An 18333-nucleotide genomic window follows, 5' to 3' on the forward strand; every position below is an offset into this window, starting at 1 on the left:
TACTGGCTCCCATTCCCTTTCCATCCCCAACATTCCCTTACAAATACCACAAGATAAACACCCCACTATCTATCACAGAGGCAGAGAAAGGCATGGGAGTGTTACGCTACCAGGCTACCAGTGAAGGCCAAATACGTGCCAACCACAGCGGACGGGTTGATGTGGAGCAGCACTGAGGTAAATTCTTCTCACCCAACCCTTGCTTTTGTTAGGTAACCAAATACTTCCTGATACTATTTAAACATACATAATTAAGGCAACAATTATGAGATACAGAGAAATGATGAACTGGAGGTAAAGACAGAACACACAGAGATAAGAGACAGAACTAGACATAAGGAAAAGAGTTATGAGATAGAGAGAAATGATGATCTGTGAGGTAAAGACAGAACACACAAAGAGAGACAGAACTAGACAGGAGGCAAGAGTTATGAGATAGAGAGAAATGATGAACTGTGAGGTAAAGACAGAACACACAGAGATAAGAGACAGAACTAGACATAAGGAAAAGAGTTATGAGATAGAGAGAAATGATGATCTGTGAGGTAAAGACAGAACACACAAAGAGAGACAGAACTAGACAGGAGGCAAGAGTTATGAGATAGAGAGAAATGATGAACTGTGAGGTAAAGACAGAACACACAAAGAGAGACAGAACTAGACATAAGGCAAGAGTTATGAGATAGAGAGAAATGATGGTCTGTGAGGTAAAGACAGAACACACAAAGAGAGACAGAACTAGACAGGAGGCAAGAGTTATGAGATAGAGAGAAATGATGAACTGTGAGGTAAAGACAGAACACACAAAGAGAGACAGAACTAGACAGGAGGCAAGAGTTATGAGATAGAGAGAAATGATGAACTGTGAGGTAAAGACAGAACACACAAAGAGAGACAGAACCAGACATAAGGCAAGAGTTACGAGGTAGAGAGAAATGATGATCTGTGAGGTAAAGACAGAACACACAAAGAGAGACAGAACTAGACATAAGGCAAGAGTTACGAGGTAGAGAGAAATGATGAACTGTGAGGTAAAGACAGAACACACAGAGATAAGAGAGAGACAGAACTATTATAAAGAGGAGTGGGAGAAAGAATTTATATTAGAGTTGGCTGACGATTAGAAGTGTATCTTGGTATGTAAGGAAAATTGTATAGAAGTGTGTGAGTGCCCTATAAGGAACAGCTGGCTGGGATGATTTAGAGAGAGCGATCGAGGACTAATTAAAAAGATGAGAGGGCAATCAAGATATATATATGAGGAAGAATGAATTAACTGTGAGGTAAAGACAGAACATTTGAAACATTTAAAACATTTGAAACTTTTCTTAATAGCCCATTAGGTACAGTTAAATATGTTTTTGCATGTATTGTTAGAGGCCAGCCTTTACATAACACACAGAGATAAGAGAGAGGCAGAACGAGATACAAGGCTATCTCGACCGGTAGGCGCTGTATCGCAATTTTGAGACCAGAAATGGCTTTGCCGTCACATACTCTCTCAGGAAAGTCCCCATTTGCAAGGAAATAGCCCCAATAACGTAGATAGGTTTCCAGATTTTGCTCGAAAACCCACACATACGTTACACCTCCTGCTGTATGGAGACCTTGAGCAGGGATTTTATGTACCGCCCAAAAAAGTTATAAATCGGGTTCTAATGAGTGTAACTACTCCTGGAAATGCCCTCAACTCCTATGAAAGCCTTGTCAAATTGGTGTTTCTTCAGGTTCATGGTACAGAGGAGGGGTCACACTACCACCAGGGTCATAGAACTACTACTGGAAATGCCCTCAACTCCTATGAAGGCCTTGTCAAATGGGTGTTTCTTCAGGTTCATGGTACAGAGGAAGGGTCACACTACCACCAGGGTCATAGAGCTGCTACTGGAAATGCCCTCAACTCCTATGAAAGCCTTGTCAAATAGGTGTTTCTTCAGGTTCATGGTACAGAGGAGGGGTCACACTACCACCAGGGTCATAGAACTACTACTGGAAATGCCCTCAACTCCTATGAAGGCCTTGTCAAATGGGTGTTTCTTCAGGTTCATGGTACAGAGGAAGGGTCACACTACCACCAGGGTCATAGAACTACTACTGGAAATGCCCTCAACTCCTATGAAAGCCTTGTCAAATAGGTGTTTCTTCAGGTTCATGGTACAGAGGAGGGGTCACACTACCAGTGTCATAGACCTACTACTGGAATTGCCCTCAACTCCTATGAAAGCCTTGTCAAATAGGGGTTTCTTCAGGTTCATGGTACAGAGGAGGGGTCACACTACCACCAGGGTCATAGAACTACTACTGGAAATGCCCTCAACTCCTATGAAAGCCTTGTCAAATAGGTGTTTCTTCAGGTTCGTGGTACAGAGGAGGTCACACTACCACCAGGGTCATAGAACTACTCCTGAAATGCCCTCAACTCCTATGAAAGCCTTGTCAAATAGGTGTTTCTTCAGGTTCATGGTACAGAGGGTCACACTACCACCAGGCTCATGGAACTACTCCTGGAAATGCCCTCAACTCCTATGAAAGCCTTGTCAAATAGGTGTTTCTTCAGGTTCATGGTACAGAGGAGGGGTCACACTACCACCAGGGTCATAGAACTACTCCTGGAAGTGCCCTCAACTCCTATGAAAGCCTTGTCAAATAGGTGTTTCTTCAGGTTCATGGTACAGAGGAGGGGTCACACTACCACCAGGGTCATAGAACTACTCCTGGAAATGCCCTCAACTCCTATGAAAGCCTTGTCAAATAGGTGTTTCTTCAGGTTCATGGTACAGAGGAGGGGTCACACTACCACCAGGGTCATAGAACTACTACTGGAAATGCCCTCAACTCCTATGAAAGCCTTGTCAAATAGGTGTTTCTTCAGGTTCATGGTACAGAGGAAGGGTCACACTACCACCAGGGTCATAGAACTACTCCTGGAAATGCCCTCAATGCCTATGAAATCCTTGTCAAATAGGTGTTTCTTCAGGTTCATGGTACAGAGGAGGGGTCACACTACCACCAGGGTCATAGAACTACTACGGAAATGCCTCAACTCCTATGAAAGCCTTGTCAAATAGGTGTTTCTTCAGGTTCATGGTACAGAGGAGGGTCACACTACCACCAGGGTCATAGAACTACTCCTGAAATGCCCTCAACTCCTATGAAAGCCTTGTCAAATAGGTGTTTCTTCAGGTTCATGGTACAGGAGGGGTCACACTACCACCAGGGTCATAGAACTACTCCTGGAAATGCCCTCAACTCCTATGAAAGCCTTGTCAAATAGGTGTTTCTTCAGGTTCATGGTACAGAGGAGGGTCACACTACCACCAGGGTCATAGAACTACTACTGGAAATGCCCTCAACTCCTGAAAGCCTTGTCAAATAGGTGTTTCTTCAGGTTCATGGTACAGAGGAGGGGTCACACTACCACCAGGGTCATAGAACTACTCCTGGAAATGCCCTCAACTCCTATGAAAGCCTTGTCAAATAGGTGTTTCTTCAGGTTCATGACAGAGGAGGTCACACTACCACCAGGGTCATAGAACTACTCCTGAAATGCCCTCAACTCCTATGAAAGCCTTGTCAAATAGGTGTTTCTTCAGGTTCATGGTACAGAGGAGGTCACACTACCACCAGGGTCATAGAACTGCTACTGGAAATGCCCTCAACTCCTATGAAAGCCTTGTCAAATAGGTGTTTCTACAGGTTCATGACAGAGGAGGGTCACACTACCACCAGGGTCATAGAACTACTACTGGAAATGCCCTCAACTCCTATGAAGGCCTTGTCAAATAGGTGTTTCTTCAGGTTCATGACAGAGGAGGGTCACACTACCACCAGGGTCATAGAACTACTACTGGAAATGCCCTCAACTCCTATGAAAGCCTTGTCAAATAGGTGTTTCTTTAGGTTCATGGTACAGAGGAGGGTCACACTACCACCAGGGTCATAGAACTACTCCTGGAAATGCCCTCAACTCCTATGAAAGCCTTGTCAAATAGGTGTTTCTTCAGGTTCATGGTACAGAGGAGGGTCACACTACCACCAGGGTCATAGAACTACTACTGGAAATGCCCTCAACTCCTATGAAAGCCTTGTCAAATAGGTGTTTCTTCAGGTTCATGGTACAGAGGAGGGTCACACTACCACCAGGGTCATAGAACTACTCCTGAAATGCCCTCAACTCCTATGAAAGCCTTGTCAAATAGGTGTTTCTTCAGGTTCATGACAGAGGAGGGGTCACACTACCACCAGGGTCATAGAACTACTCCTGGAAATGCCCTCAACTCCTATGAAAGCCTTGTCAAATAGGTGTTTCTTCAGGTTCATGGTACAGAGGAGGTCACACTACCACCAGGGTCATAGAACTGCTACTGGAAATGCCCTCAACTCCTATGAAAGCCTTGTCAAATAGGTGTTTCTACAGGTTCATGACAGAGGAGGGGTCACACTACCACCAGGGTCATAGAACTACTACTGGAAATGCCCTCAACTCCTATGAAGGCCTTGTCAAATAGGTGTTTCTTCAGGTTCATGACAGAGGAGGGGTCACACTACCACCAGGGTCATAGAACTACTACTGGAAATGCCCTCAACTCCTATGAAAGCCTTGTCAAATAGGTGTTTCTTCAGGTTCATGGTACAGAGGTGGGGGGTCACACAACCCCCAGGGTAATAGAACTACTCCTGGAAATGCCCTCAACTCCTATGAAAGCCTTGTCAAATAGGTGTTTCTTCAGGTTCATGGTACAGAGGAGGGTCACACTACCACCAGGGTCATAGAACTACTCCTGGAAATGCCATAAACTCCTCTGAAAGCCTATTCAAATATGTGTTTATACAGTTTCAGGGGACAGAGGAGGGGTCACACTACCACCAGGGTCATAGAACTACTACTGGAAATGCCCTCAACTCCTATGAAAGCCTTGTCAAATAGGTGTTTCTTCAGGTTCATGGTACAGAGGAGGGGTCACACTACCACCAGGGTCATAGAACTACTACTGGAAATGCCCTCAACTCCTATGAAGGCCTTGTCAAATAGGTGTTTCTTCAGGTTCATGACAGAGGAGGGGTCACACTACCACCAGGGTCATAGAACTACTACTGGAAATGCCCTCAACTCCTATGAAAGCCTTGTCAAATAGGTGTTTCTTCAGGTTGATGGTACAGAGGAGGTCACACTACCACCAGGGTCATAGAACTACTACTGGAAATGCCCACAACTCCTATGAAAGCCTTGTCAAATAGGTGTTTCTTCAGGTTCATGGTACAGAGGAGGGTCACACTACCACCAGGGTCATAGAACTACTCCTGGAAATGCCCTAAACTCCTATGAAAGCCTTGTCAAATAGGTGTTTCTTCAAGTTCATGGTACAGAGGAGGGGTCACACTACCACCAGGGTCCTAGAACTGAAACTGGAAATGCCCTCAACTCCTATGAAAGCCTTGTCAAATAGGTGTTTCTACAGGTTCATGACAGAGGAGGTCACACTACCACCAGGGTCATAGAACTACTACTGGAAATGCCCTCAACTCCTATGAAAGCCTTGTCAAATAGGTGTTTCTTCAGGTTCATGGTACAGAGGAGGGTCACACTACCACCAGGATCATAGAACTACTCCTGGAAATGCCCTCAACTCCTATGAAAGCCTTGTCAAATAGGTATTTCTTCAGGTTCATGGTACAGAGGAGGGTCACACTACCACCAGGGTCATAGAACTACTACTGGAAATCCCCTCAACTCCTATGAAAGCCTTGTCAATTAGGTGTTTCTTCAGGTTCATGACAAAGGAGGGGTCACACTACCACCAGGGTCATAGAACTACTCCTGGAAATGCCCTAAACTCCTATGAAAGCCTTGTCAAATAGGTGTTTCTTCAGGTTCATGGCACAGAGGAGGGTCACACTACCACCAGGGTCATAGAACTACTACTGGAAATGCCCTCAACTCCTATGAAGGCCTTGTCAAATAGGTGTTTCTTCAGGTTCATGACAGAGGAGGGTCACACTACCAGGGTCATAGAACTACTACTGGAAATGCCCTCAACTCCTATGAAAGCCTTGTCAAATAGGTGTTTCTTCAGGTTCATGGTACAGAGGAGGGGTCACACTACCACCAGGGTCATAGAACTACTACTGGAAATGCCCTCAACTCCTATGAAAGCCTTGTCAAATAGGTGTTTCTTCAGGTTCATGGTACAGAGGAGGGGTCACACCACCAGGGTCATAGAACTACTCCTGGAAATGCCCTCAACTCCTATGAAAGCCTTGTCAAATAGGTGTTTCTTCAGGTTCATGGTACAGAGGAGGGTCACACTACCACCAGGGTCATAGAACTACTCCTGGAAATGCCCTCAACTCCTATGAAAGCCTTGTCAAATAGGTGTTTCTTCAGGTTCATGGTACAGAGGAGGGGTCACACTACCACCAGGGTCATAGAACTACTACTGGAAATGCCCTCAACTCCTATGAAAGCCTTGTCAAATAGGTGTTTCTTCAGGTTCATGGTACAGAGGAGGGGTCACACTACCACCAGGGTCATAGAACTACTCCTGGAAATGCCCTCAACTCCTATGAAAGCCTTGTCAAATAGGTGTTTCTTCAGGTTCATGACAGAGGAGGGGTCACACTACCACCAGGGTCATAGAACTACTCCTGGAAATGCCCTCAACTCCTATGAAAGCCTTGTCAAATAGGTGTTTCTTCAGGTTCATGGTACAGAGGAGGGGTCACACTACCACCAGGGTCATAGAACTACTACTGGAAATGCCCTCAACTCCTATGAAAGCCTTGTCAAATAGGTGTTTCTTCAGGTTCATGGTACAGAGGAGGGGTCACACTACCACCAGGGTCATAGAACTACTCCTGGAAATGCCATAAACTCCTATGAAAGCCTTGTCAAATAGGTGTTTCTTCAGGTTCATGGTACAGAGGAGGGGTCACACTACCACCAGGGTCATAGAACTACTACTGGAAATGCCCTCAACTCCTATGAAAGCCTTGTCAAATAGGTGTTTCTTCAGGTTCATGGTACAGAGGAGGGTCACACTACCACCAGGGTCATAGAACTACTACTGGAAATGCCCTCAACTCCTATGAAAGCCTTGTCAAATAGGTGTTTCTTCAGGTTCATGACAGAGGAGGGGTCACACTACCACCAGGGTCATAGAACTACTACTGGAAATGCCCTCAACTCCTATGAAAGCCTTGTCAAATAGGTGTTTCTTCAGGTTGATGGTACAGAGGAGGTCACACTACCACCAGGGTCATAGAGCTACTACTGGAAATGCCCTCAACTCCTATGAAAGCCTTGTCAAATAGGTGTTTCTTCAGGTTCATGGTACAGAGGAGGGTCACTACCACCAGGGTCATAGAACTACTCCTGGAAATGCCCTCAACTCCTATGAAAGCCTTGTCAAATAGGTGTTTCTTCAGGTTCATGGTACAGAGGAGGGGTCACACTACCACCAGGGTCATAGAACTGCTACTGGAAATGCCCTCAACTCCTATGAAAGCCTTGTCAAATAGGTGTTTCTACAGGTTCATGACAGAGGAGGGTCACACTACCACCAGGGTCATAGAACTACTACTGGAAATGCCCTCAACTCCTATGAAAGCCTTGTCAAATAGGTGTTTCTTCAGGTTCATGGTACAGAGGAGGGTCACACTACCACCAGGGTCATAGAACTACTCCTGGAAATGCCCTCAACTCCTATGAAAGCCTTGTCAAATAGGTATTTCTTCAGGTTCATGGTACAGAGGAGGGGTCACACTACCACCAGGGTCATAGAACTACTACTGGAAATCCCCTCAACTCCTATGAAAGCCTTGTCAATTAGGTGTTTCTTCAGGTTCATGACAAAGGAGGGGTCACACTACCACCAGGGTCATAGAACTACTCCTGGAAATGCCCTAAACTCCTATGAAAGCCTTGTCAAATAGGTGTTTCTTCAGGTTCATGGTACAGAGGAGGGGTCACACTACCACCAGGGTCATAGAACTACTACTGGAAATGCCCTCAACTCCTATGAAGGCCTTGTCAAATAGGTGTTTCTTCAGGTTCATGACAGAGGAGGGGTCACTACCACCAGGGTCATAGAACTACTGGATATTCCCTCAACTCCTATGAAAGACTTTTCAATTAGGTGTTTCTTCAGGTTCATGGTACAGAGGAGGGTTCACACTACCAACAGGGTCATAGAACTACTACTGGAAATGCCCTCAACGCCTATGAAAGCCTTGTCAAATAGGTGTTTCTTCAGGTTCATGGTACAGAGGAGGGGTCACACTACCACCAGGGTCATAGAACTACTACTGGAAATGCCCTCAACTCCTATGAAAGCCTTGTCAAATAGGTGTTTCTTCAGGTTCATGGTGCAGAGGAGGGTCACACTACCACCAGGGTCATAGAACTACTCCTGAAATGCCCTCAACTCCTATGAAAGCCTTGTCAAATAGGTGTTTCTTCAGGTTCATGGTACAGAGGAGGGTCACACTACCACCAGGGTCATAGAACTACTCCTGGAAATGCCCTCAACTCCTATGAAAGCCTTGTCAAATAGGTGTTTCTTCAGGTTCATGGTACAGAGGAGGGGTCACACTACCACCAGGGTCATAGAACTACTGGAAATGCCCTCAACTCCTAAGAAAGCCTTGTCAAATAGGTGTTTCTTCAGGTTCATGGTACAGAGGAGGTCACACTACCACCAGGGTCATAGAACTACTCCTGGAAATGCCCTCAACTCCTATGAAAGCCTTGTCAAATAGGTGTTTCTTCAGGTTCATGACAGAGGAGGTCACACTACCACCAGGGTCATAGAACTACTCCTGGAAATGCCCTCAACTCCTATGAAAGCCTTGTCAAATAGGTGTTTCTTCAGGTTCATGGTACAGAGGAGGGGTCACACTACCACCAGGGTCATAGAGCTGCTACTGGAAATGCCCTCAACTCCTATGAAAGCCTTGTCAAATAGGTGTTTCTACAGGTTCATGACAGAGGAGGGGTCACACTACCACCAGGGTCATAGAACTACTACTGGAAATGCCCTCAACTCCTATGAAGGCCTTGTCAAATAGGTGTTTCTTCAGGTTCATGAAAGAGGAGGGTCACACTACCTCCAGGGTCATAGAACTACTAGTGGAAATGCCTCAACTCCTATGAAGGCCTTGTCAAATAGGTGTTTCTTCAGGTTCATGACAGAGGAGGGGTCACACTACCACCAGGGTCATAGAGCTACTACTGGAAATGCCCTCAACTCCTATGAAAGCCTTGTCAAATAGGTGTTTCTTCAGGTTCATGGTACAGAGGAGGGGTCACACTACCACCAGGGTCATAGAACTACTCCTGGAAATGCCCTCAACTCCTATGAAAGCCTTGTCAAATAGGTGTTTCTTCAGGTTCATGGTACAGAGGAGGGGTCACACTACCACCAGGGTCATAGAACTGCTACTGGAAATGCCCTCAACTCCTATGAAAGCCTTGTCAAATAGGTGTTTCTACAGGTTCATGACAGAGGAGGGGTCACACTACCACCAGGGTCATAGAACTACTACTGGAAATGCCCTCAACTCCTATGAAAGCCTTGTCAAATAGGTGTTTCTTCAGGTTCATGTTACAGAGGAGGGGTCACACTACCACCAGGGTCATAGAACTACTCCTGGAAATGCCCTCAACTCCTATGAAAGCCTTGTCAAATAGGTATTTCTTCAGGTTCATGGTACAGAGGAGGGTCACACTACCACCAGGGTCATAGAACTACTACTCGACAGCCCCTCAACTCCTATGAAAGCCTTGTCAATTAGGTGTTTCTTCAGGTTCATGACAGAGGAGGGGTCACACTACCACCAGGGTCATAGAACTACTCCTGGAAATGCCCTCAACTCCTATGAAAGCCTTGTCAAATAGGTGTTTCTTCAGGTTCATGGTACAGAGGAGGGGTCACACTACCACCAGGGTCATAGAACTACTACTGAAATGCCTCAACTCCTATGAAAGCCTTGTCAAATAGGTGTTTCTTCAGGTTCATGGTACAGAGGAGGGTCACACTACCACCAGGGTCATAGAACTACTACTGGAAATGCCTCAACTCCTATGAAAGCCTTGTCAAATAGGTGTTTCTTCAGGTTCATGGTACAGAGGAGGGTCACACTACCACCAGGGTCATAGAACTACTCCTGGAAATGCCCTCAACTCCTGAAAGCCTTGTCAAATAGGTGTTTCTTCAGGTTCATGGTACAGAGGAGGGGTCACACTACCACCAGGGTCATAGAACTACTACTGGAAATGCCCTCAACTCCTATGAAAGCCTTGTCAAATAGGTGTTTCTTCAGGTTCATGGTACAGAGGACTGGTCACACTACCAACAGGGTCATCGAACTACTACTGGAAATGCCCTCAACTCCTATGAAAGCCTTGTCAAATAGGTGTTTCTTCAGGTTCATGGTACAGAGGAGGGGTCACACTACCACCAGGGTCATAGAACTACTACTGGAAATGCCCTCAACTCCTATGAAAGCCTTGTCAAATAGGTGTTTCTTCAGGTTCATGGTACAGATGAGGGGTCACACTAACACCAGGGTCATAAAACTACCCTGGAAATATCCACAACTCCGAAAGCCTTATCAAAGAGATATTCTAAGTGTATACATTCATAAGTATATACATACGCCTTGCATTGGCTCATGCTGCCCTCCCGGAGCTCATCTTTAATCCTAGAATCTAGAGTCCGGGTTGATAGGTGGTCTTCTGGACAGCATGTGGGTAGTTTTAAGCCACTCGGAGGCGGCTGAAAAATCCCAGCTTGGTGGCACCGGGCAGGGATTGAACTTGCGTTGTCCTGAATGTGGCGCCATCATGCTATCCACTCAGCCACCGCCTCCCCCACTGCTCCGTCCATGGTAGGGTTGCCCACACGGGTCACCTCGGCGCGGGTAAGACAAGACTTCTTCACCATGGACGGGCTTGTCAACCTGGTGGAGAGAGAGGTAGGTTAGGGTAGCTTAGGGTAGGGTAAGGTAGGTTAGGTAAGGAGGAGAGGCTAGATTTGGCAGGGAGGGAGAGATATGGCAGGGACACAGGCAGGGAGAGAGTGATTTGGCAGGGACAGAGGCAGGAAACATTTGGCAGAGACATGTAAAGAGAGCAGGGGAGGACACAGTGCTGGGAGTTTTAGTAGAGGACCTGGAAACAGTGCTCAGAAGGGAAAGACTCCGATGGTTTGGACATGTAAAGAGAGCAGGGGAGGACACAGTGCTGGGAGTTTTAGTAGAGGACCTGGAAACAGTGCCCAGAGGAAAGACTATGGTTTGGACATGTAAAGAGAGCAGGGGAGGACACAGTGCTGGGAGTTTTAGTAGAGGACCTGAAAACAGTGCTCAGAAGGGAAGGACTCCAATGGTTTGGACATGTAAAGAGAGCAGGGGAGGATACAGTGCTGGGAGTTTTAGTAGAGGACCTGGAAACAGTGCTCAGAAGGGAAAGACTCCAATGGTTTGGACATGTAAAGAGAGCAGGGGAGGATACAGTGCTGGGAGTTTTAGTAGAGGACCTGGAAACAGTGCTCAGAAGGAAGACTGATGGTTTGGACAGGTAAAGAGAGCAGGAGGATACAGTGCTGGGAGTTTTAGTAGAGGACCTGGAAACAGTGCTCAGAAGGGAAAGACGGTTTGGACATGTAAAGAGAGCAGGGAGGATACAGTGAAGAGAGTGTTGGAGAATGGAGGTAGAAGGAAGGAGACCAGTTGGCAGACCTAGGAATACATGGAGAAGGTGTGTACAGGAAGACTTGGGATTGATAGGACCGTATAAGCATTGGGCGGAAGACAGAGTAGAATGGAGGAGAGCCATAAAGCGTCCAACCGCTCAGGAAGATTGAATTAAATGGACCTTAACCTAAATAATGATGATAATGACATTGTACTTACCAGGGATTCAGTGGTCATAGTAGTAGTAGTATCACCGATCAGCTGTCATGGAAGTACTATATAAGGGATTCAATAGTACACATAGTAGCTGTATAGAGGATTTAATAGTACATATATCAGTATAGAGGATAGTAATAGTAGTAGTAGTAGTCTCAGCGATCTCCTTGAGTCCGTCGTCCATGTAGATGTAGTCCCACACCTCCACCACCTTAGTAAGACTGTCATAGCCGAGGTCAACAACATTGGCCGAGCGCACGTCATGGAAATCCTTGTCGGTGGTGAGCTTGACCCGGCCGCCAACCTTCCGCCAGCTCGATCTCTGCCGACGCTCCCTGGGAAAGGATCAGCATTCATTAGTCTCTCAAAGGTGTAGAGGCAATTATGTGGCTTCCTAAGAATAGCTTCCAAGGGCTTGTGGTCTGTCTCTACAACAATGTTATGTTTGCCGTACTGCTGTGAATGGAATCTCTCAACCCCAAACACTATAGCAAGTAGCTTTTTCTCTATCTGGGCAGAGTTTTTTTCAGATTTTGTCAATGACCTCACTGCATAATAACAATAATAATAATAAATTTGATTTCGCACATCGGCATATGTAAAGAACAGGACAAGTAAAGGAACGAGAACAAAATCGAGATAGCTACAGGGTGACCTTCTTGCATTATACAGGCCCATAGTGCAAGGCTTGAAGCATCTACACAAAGTAAGAGAGGTACAGCACTTACATCATAATGACCAGCAGGCGCCCTGACCACAAGGATGTCTTGCAGCTCCTGGAAGCCTTCATGCTGTGTCTCCTCCCAACAACAGTCATGCAGTGTTTTTCTCCAGCAGAACACGCAGCGGGTCTGTGAGTGTGGAAAGATTTTGTATGAATTATTTACCCACATAGTTGATCATGCCCAAAAACCTCTGACACTGTTTTGTTTTGTGGGACAGGAATAAACTCATCAACAGCTTCCACTTTTTGCTGATCAGTATGGATGACACTTTCAGTCAAAACATGACCAATATATTCAATTTGCTTGGTTTTCAGCTAGATCTTATTGGGCTCGGCTTCAGATTTGTCTCTCAGCATCTCTTTAGGACATCTTTAACCCAGTAGCTGCGGGGATCATGTTTCTTAAAGGCTCCTCCCCCTAAACGAGAAAAATGAGAAAAAAATCATCACTCACGCAAACCATTTCATAATATATATCAACGCATGTCTGATCAGTTTATGCATCATCTATTTTGGGGGGTTTATATCGTGGCAAAAATCTGGCCCATCGCTGCTACACGGTAAAGCCACAAATTTGGCCCGTCACTGCTACCGGGTTAATCTATGGTCATGTTCCTCTTCTGTGCACCGCCCATGCACCAAAATGTCATCCATCATGATCTCTACACCTTCACCAAAAGCCTCATGCATCCTTCTCTGGTATATTTCAGAGCTAGCTGCTTACTCCAAATGTAAGTCTAAGGTAGGCCTATATCTTCCAAAACAGGTATTAAAGGTCACCTATTTAGAAGTCTCATCAAATTTAAGTTGCCCAAAACCTTTAACCTGGTTGCAGCGACGGGACAAATTTGTGGCTTTACCGTGTAGCAGCGACGGGCCAAATTCGTGGCTTTACCGTATAGCAGCAACGGGCCAAATTTGTGGCTTTTTTTATCTTTGTCAATTACAAGCATACTATTGAGCCAGTCTGTGGGTGTATTTTCTTCAACAATGATACCTAATCTTTCCATATGGTCTATTCCTTCTTAAGTTTACCTCTCAGAGCAACAGTTATTTCTCTAGGAGGGTGAGCCACAGGGACAACACTTGGATCAAACTGTAATTCAACTGTTGGAAAGTTGGAAAGTTTTGTTTAGTGGGCAGCGCAACATCTGTGATCATATGCCAGAGAGAGACAGAAGGGGAAGGGATTATAGGAGAAGGGAACAGACCCCAGGAGACGGGACACAACCCCCGATTAATACCTGGTACCCATTCACTGCTGGGTGGACAGGGGCGTAGGGTATCGGAAAAGCCGCCCAAATTTTTCCACTCTGCCCAGGAATTGAACCCGGGCTCTCTCAGCCAAGTAATCTACCTGTACCATCCAGCAGGCATCCCAGTCCCTCAAATACATCAAAGAATTCCTCCAACATACCATTTGCACCATGAATTGTAGGCAATGTCCAGCGCACACCTGTGGTCGACGCATGTGTAGGCATTGGCACCCTTCAGCTGCATGGGCGGAACCTTAGACATCTGTGAGAGAGACAGAGAGATTGACAAATAATATAGAGGGAGAGGAAGATAACAGTAAGATACAGGGATTTTAACATGATGATGAGGTTAACCTGGTAGCAGCGATGGGCCAAATTTGTGGCTTTACCGTGTAGCAGCGACAGGCCAAATTTGTGCCATGATATAAACCCAAAAAAATAGATGATACATAATCTGATCGCAAATGCTTTGATATATATGAAATGGTTTGTGTGAGGGGTGATTTTTTTTCTCATTTTTCTCGCTTGGAGGGACCATTAAGAAACATGATTCCCGCTACTACTGGGTTAATATCTGTGTTTTTATGAGCGTTTTTTCAAGTTCATTGTGCAGAGGAAGGGTCAGACTACCAACAGGGTCAGTAAACTAACCCTGGAAATGCCCAAACACCTATGAAAGCCTTGTCAAGTATTTTTTTCTACAACAAAGTATACAGCTCAAGGGAACACACAAAAAAGTAAACTATATTAAAAAAAAAAAAGCCCGCTAGTCGCTGCTCCCAAATACCACGTGTCAATTCCTGTGCAGATGACAAAAACCTGGATCTTCAAGTCCCTCCCTGTCTTAGCCTGTGGGGGGAGTCTCAACGCCCTGCCCCTGCTGTGGGTGGTGTGGGGGGGTGTGGGGGTCTGGTGCAGGGCCCACAGCTCCACCGTCAGGCTCAGGGGGGAGTCTCCAGGTCTGACAGGTGCTGGGGGGGGGAAGGCACCATATCAGAACACTCCTTACCCTGAGAGCATGTCAAGATACATAACACAGTAACATTCAGTAGATATGTACCATTAAAACCTCTCTTGAACCCAGCTATTAAAACCTCTTGTAAACCCAGCCAGTAAAACCTCTTGTAAACCCAGCTATTAAAACATCTTGTAAACCCAGCTATTAAAACCTCTCTTGAACCCAGCTATTAAAACATCTTGTAAACCCAGCTATTAAAACCTCTTGTAAACCCAGCTATTAAAACCTCTCTTGAACCCAGCTATTAAAACCTCTCTTGAACCCAGCTATTAAAACCTCTCTTGAACCCAGCTATTAAAAACTCTCTTGAACCCAGCTATTAAAACCTCTCTTGAACCCAGCTATTAAAACCTCTTGTAAACCCAGCTATTAAAACCTCTTTTAAACCCAGCTATTAAAACCTCTCTTGAACCCAGCTATTAAAACCTCTCTTGAACCCAGCTATTAAAACCTCTTGTAAACCCAGCTATTAAAACCTCTCTTGAACCCAGCTATTAAAACCTCTTGAACCCAGCTATTAAAACCTCTCTTGAACCCAGCTATTAAAACCTCTCTTGAACCCAGCTATTAAAACCTCTCTTGAACCCAGCTATTAAAACCTCTCTTGAACCCAGCTATTAAAACCTCTCTTGAACCCAGCTATTAAAACCTCTCTTGAACCCAGCTATTAAAACCTCTCTTGAACCCAGCTATTAAAACCTCTTGTAAACCCAGCTATTAAAACCTCTCTTGAACCCAGCTATTAAAACCTCTTGAACCCAGCTATTAAAACCTCTCTTGAACCCAGCTATTAAAACCTCTCTTGAACCCAGCTATTAAAACCTCTTGTAAACCCAGCCATTAAAACCTCTCTTGAACCCAGCTATTAAAACCTCTTGTAAACCCAGCTATTAAAACCTCTCTTGAACCCAGCTATTAAAACCTCTTGTAAACCCAGCTATTAAAACCTCTCTTGAACCCAGCTATTAAAACCTCTTGTAAACCCAGCTATTAAAACCTCTCTTGAACCCAGCTATTAAAACCTCTTGTAAACCCAGCTATTAAAACCTCTCTTGAACCCAGCTATTAAAACCTCTTGTAAACCCAGCTATTAAAACCTCTTGTAAACCCAGCTATTAAAACCTCTTGTAAACCCAGCTATTAAAACCTCTCTTGAACCCAGCTATTAAAACCTCTTGTAAACCCAGCCATTAAAACCTCTCTTGAACCCAGCTATTAAAACCTCTCTTGAACCCAGCTATTAAAACCTCTTGTAAACCCAGCTATTAAAACCTCTCTTGAACCCAGCTATTAAAACCTCTCTTGAACCCAGCTATTAAAACCTCTCTTGAACCCAGCTATTAAAACCTCTCTTGAACCCAGCTATTAAAACCTCTTGTAAACCCAGCTATTAAAACCTCTTGTAAACCCAGCTATTAAAACCTCTTGTAAACCCAGCCATTAAAACCTCTCTTGAACCCAGCTATTAAAACCTCTCTTGAACCCAGCTATTAAAACCTCTTGTAAACCCAGCCATTAAAACCTCTTGTAAACCCAGCCATTAAAACCTCTTGTAAACCCAGCCATTAAAACCTCTTGTAAACCCAGCCATTAAAACCTCTCTTGAACCCAGCCATTAAAACCTCTTGTAAACCCAGCCATTAAAACCTCTTGTAAACCCAGCCATTAAAACCTCTTGTAAACCCAGCCATTAAAACCTTACCTTATCGCTTGTGTGAGTCTTCCCCTGCATAGGAACAGCTGCGTCATCCAGGGGTAGACCAGGGAATCAACCACTCATATCCACAGTAGACCAGGCAATCGACCACTCCTCCAGGGGCCGGTAGACCAGGAATTCAACCACTCAGCGGATGACCAGTGTTGTGTAGCTCTCCAGTCTGAAATCGAGGGAGTTTGTAACCTAACCGATCATGGATATTAATCAGTGTTTTTACTCAAAGACAAACTGTGTGCGATGAACATTCAGCGACTCGGAAATAATCACTGGATATTTACGACACAATAACAAAAATATCTGACATCACACCTGAACCATTGGATACCTGCGACATTATCAGTAAAGGCAATTAGGACACTCACTCACCAGGACGTCTCAGAACAAGTGCGCCGAGGACTATTATGGAGGCTAACATGGCGGTAGTCCGGGGCGTGGAACCTCATCAACGGTAGCGGTGTGTTCTGTGGTTGAGGCTCGGCCGTGGAGGTTTCTTGTAGACCCGGGTGGATGTGGTAATGCCCGGGTGGAGCAGCAACGGCCGTAGAGGGTTGGGATGTACACTGTAGTCTTATGTATACTGTAGAGTCTTATACTGTAGAGGCTTCCATGGCAAACGTTGCCTGTTCTTTACTAACTAGAGAGAGAGAGAAAGACACAGAGAGATTGAGAGATAGAGAGACAGACAGAGAGAGACAGAGAGAGAGATTGAGAGAGAGAGACAGAGCAACACACACACACAGACGTACGCACAGTGCAGTGAGGGAGAATTAAGCAACACACACACACACACACAGACGTACACAGTGCTGGGAGGGAGGAAGGACAGGCAGCATGGCGGTACATTGTTTATTACGGAACGAAATTCGCGTTACAGCTGCAAGGTGCTCTCAACCACAATGCCTTACAAAACCAGCAGTAGTTACCTCCTCCTGCTGCAGCGACCTCCCCAAGACGGAGGGCCCCCAGACCCCGCCCAGCGAGGATGCGCCTCCCCGGCCACCTGGTCAAAGCCTGGTCAACCAGTCAGCCAGAGAGGTGCGCCCCCGCCGACAGGGCCCAGAAGCCTTCCGCATCGGGCGGGTCACCACAGCCGCCTCTTCTTGCTGCTCAGGAACACAACAGGCTAAAAGGCAACAGTTACACACACGGACATATAAAAAAAAGAAATCCTAACCGACATCTCAGAGGGAGACGCCCAAAGGCGGCAGACTCAAACGCAGAACGGAAAACACCCGTTCTGTGAAAGAGCCAACCGTTGTACCCCTAACACCCTAGGCCCCACCAGCCTCCTCCTGTGAGGAAAACTGGTCCTCAGTTTGGGCAGCTCGTAAGGAGCTACCCTGACGGCAAAGCTGTAACACAGACTGGCCCGCGTACAACTCCGCCGCCTAAACTAACACCTTGCCAGACCTCCCTACGGGAGAATCTGACATCTATCTGCGCGTCTTTCAAGCGTTGCTCCGACTCTACCGCCCGACCACCCGTCCGCCGCCCGTTCCCACGTCGCCGCCCGTCCGCCCATCCGCCCCGCCCCTACCCGCCCGCAAGCGTGCGAGCAGAGGTACGACGAGCGTCAGTGCGGCGGAACGTAGCGTACGGGTTCCGTGCGTCAGCAGGGTGTGCACGGTTCAGCGTAGACGCTGCTGCCTGCCTACCTGACCGAGGGTGGGGTGCCCGCCCGACAACCTGACCGCAAGGTGGCCTGCCT

The 18333-nt window shown here is 46.1% G+C and overlaps 2 long non-coding RNA genes across 7 annotated transcripts in view; both read right to left on the minus strand.

The window, feature by feature from the left end:
* The window catches only part of LOC126994657 (uncharacterized), a 34422-nt gene extending 16337 nt beyond the window's left edge, over positions 1–18085 (minus strand). For 3 of the 4 annotated variants that reach the window (XR_007749382.1, XR_007749384.1, XR_007749381.1), the window contains exons 1-4: positions 16992–18085; positions 16611–16785; positions 14678–14861; positions 14052–14152 (exon numbers count right to left, since the gene is read on the minus strand). This is a non-coding gene — a long non-coding RNA (uncharacterized LOC126994657). Of the gene's footprint in view, positions 1–11981; positions 12246–12638; positions 12762–14051; positions 14153–14677; positions 14862–16610; positions 16786–16991 lie in introns of those variants that run through there. The other variant, XR_007749383.1, reaches the window with a different exon arrangement.
* LOC126994658 (uncharacterized) lies at positions 15353–16605 on the minus strand. Of its 3 annotated transcripts, XR_007749387.1 has the most exons (4): positions 16531–16605; positions 16106–16480; positions 15658–15780; positions 15353–15584 (listed from the first exon to the last, which is right to left on the minus strand). It is a non-coding gene; the product is annotated as an uncharacterized LOC126994658 (long non-coding RNA). The 3 variants fall into 3 exon arrangements; XR_007749386.1 differs by lacking the exon at positions 15658–15780 and having other exon boundaries at positions 15353–15607; positions 16181–16480; XR_007749385.1 differs by having other exon boundaries at positions 15658–16480.
* Positions 18086–18333: the final 248 nt, after the last annotated feature.

The sequence above is a fragment of the Eriocheir sinensis genome, unplaced genomic scaffold (assembly GCF_024679095.1).
Source record: "Eriocheir sinensis breed Jianghai 21 unplaced genomic scaffold, ASM2467909v1 Scaffold844, whole genome shotgun sequence".
Taxonomy (NCBI): domain Eukaryota; kingdom Metazoa; phylum Arthropoda; class Malacostraca; order Decapoda; family Varunidae; genus Eriocheir; species Eriocheir sinensis.